Here is a 2,848-nt window from a genome sequence, read left to right on the forward strand (position 1 = left end):
ACACACACACACACACACACACACACACACACACACACACACACACATACACACAGCACACTGCAACTTTTTTTCTCTTCCTTCCTTTCTTCCTTCATCCTCCTTCCATCGTTAACTCTTTCCTTCCATCCTCAACTATTTCTTACCTTCCTTTCTTCCTGCAACACTCCACACTCAAATATACACACGCACAACACACTGCAACCCTTTCTTACTTTCTTTTCCTACCTGCAACACTCAAGACTCATACAACACACATACATTCCCTCCACAACACTTCCCGTCCTCACATACATTCCCTCCACAACACTTCCCCTTCCTTTCCTTCCTTCATTCCTGCAACACTCAAGACAGGAATCGCCTTGTATTGAAGTAGATTAAGGTCTCCGAGATGACAAATAGTAGACAGCTTTAAAAACAACAACAACCATCTCGAGTAAGGGGGTTCGAAGTCATCTATATACAGTTCAAAGAGGTTCCAAGGCTCTTATACACATGTCACTCGGAGCTTATGTCTTAAAGGTCAGGTAAATAGCGACGTTGTTTGGCCTCTTTCACACGGGGACACTTAGAGCGCTGCAGCAGCGCTACTCACGCGCGACTCAGTTTTAGCAGCGCTGCGGTGAAGCGCAGCTTATCTTTCTAGAAAGTGTTGTGGGGTGAGTGTCGAGTTAGCGGCGCTTCTCAGCATCGCTACTAAAATTGAGTAGGGCGTTAGCAGCGCTACAATCGCGCCACGCACGCGCTGCTAAAAAAGTGACGCTGCTGCAGCTACGTGTGGAAACTCCCATTGAATGCCATGTATCGTGACGAGCAGCGCTACTTTTTTGTGGTCGCCACCGGCAGCGAAGCCAACCACGCAAATCTGTTTGTAGCGCTACTTTTTGTGGTCGTGAGTGCGTGTGAAAGCATCCATTCATCTCCATTATTCATCAGCGGCAAATATGCTGAGCTGCGCTGCAAAGATTCCGCGTGTGAAAGGGGCGTTAGGCTCGTATTCCCAGACGCTATCGGCCTCACAGCAACGATTTCCAAAGTCCGTAGAGGAGATTAGGTTCTCAGGAGTGCTTTTTCACTTTCATGGTGCAGAAGCCTTGTCAAACTATCAATAGGCTCTTAAAACTACTCATGAAAGAACCCACAACAACCTCTATGAATCCCCTGTCAGGTGTGGCAGGGTGGGCGAGCCCCGAAATGTTTCAGAATATGGCCCTTAGTTTTTTTTCTTTTTAGAGACGCCTCCTCATCCTCTTTTTCCTTCTTTTCTCCAATGATAAAAATATTTCGTCAGTTTCTTTATTTTTCCTCCCTTCAAAGGCCTCCCGTTTACCTATCCTAGCTTTTACTACTTATTTTAGTCGGTATAAGTTATCTATACCGTATTATCTATTTCTTATCGTGTTCTTCAAGTTTTCATTCCGTTTGAGCTTTTGTTATACTTTTATTTTCGTGTGTGTATGTATCACCTCTAAATTTACCCCCGTTTTTATCGATTCTTTCTATTATATATTTTATCTTCCTATATTTTTTTTTCTTCAGTATGTCGTATAATCTATTTCTTATCGCATTCCTTAAGTTTTCATTCTGTCTGAGCTTGTATTATACCTCCATTCTCGTTTTATCCATTTATATTATCCTTCTGTTCGTCCCATCACTCCCCTAAAAATACTTCTTAAATTCCTATCCTTTATTCTGTTCCATATAAAATCTTCATATTCTCTATTAAAAGACTTCCATCGTTTATATATTCCAGTCATCTTTTTATTTTCCTTTTGTTTATCGACACAAAATTCCCTTACAAATGCTTCCTATATCCTTATCCAATATTTTGTTCCATTAAAAATCTGCATATTCTCTGTACAAAGCCTTCCATCGTTTATATATTTCACATATCTTCTTATTTTTCTTCTATTTATCGTCCTATCATTTCCCCTACAAATACTTCTTAAATTCCTATTCTGTATTTTGTTCCATATAAAATCTTAATATTCTCTATACAAAGACTTCCATCATTTATATATTCCACCTTTCTTTTCTTTTTTCCTTTAGTTTCTCGTCTAAATACTCCCTTACAAATGCTTCTTGAACGCTTATCCTATATTTGGTTCCATTAAAAATCGTCATGTCCTCTATTCAAAGACTTCCATCGTTTATATATTCCACCTTTCTTTTTTAATTTTCCATTAGTTTCTCGTCTAAATACTCCCTTACAAATGCTTCTTGAACGCTTATCCTATATTTGGTTCCATTAAAAATCGTCATGTCCTCTATTCAAAGACTTCCATCGTTTATATATTACACTTACATCTTTACAGAGTGGAGTCTAAGGCTCTTCGTCTCATCAGCTCTCCTCATCCTACTGATAGTCTTCTACCTCTTAAAATTCCGCCGCGATGTTGCCTCTCTTTCTATTTTCTATCGATATTTCCACGCTGACTGCTCTTCTGAACTTGCTAACTGCATGCCTCCCCCACTCCCACGGCCCCGCTGCACACGACTTTCTACTCATGCTCATCCCTATACTGTCCAAACCCCTTATGCAAGAGAAACCAGCATCTTCACTCTTTCATCCCTCACGCTGGTCAACTCTGGTAAAATCTTCCTTCATCTGTATTTCCTCCTGCCTACGACTTGAACTCTTTCAAAAGGATGGTATCGGGACACCTCTCCTCCCGAAATTGACCTTTCTTTCGACCACCTCTTTTGATTCTTTTTTGGGAGCAGCGAGTAGCGGGCCTTTTTTTTTATTGTTTTCTTTTTGTGTGTGCCCTTGAGCTGTCTCCTTTGTTGTAAAAAAAAAAAAATCCTTTTGTTTTTCGTCCATATATTCCATTACACATATTTGCTA

The sequence above is a fragment of the Eriocheir sinensis genome, unplaced genomic scaffold (assembly GCF_024679095.1).
Source record: "Eriocheir sinensis breed Jianghai 21 unplaced genomic scaffold, ASM2467909v1 Scaffold501, whole genome shotgun sequence".
Classification (NCBI taxonomy): Eukaryota; Metazoa; Arthropoda; class Malacostraca; order Decapoda; family Varunidae; genus Eriocheir; species Eriocheir sinensis.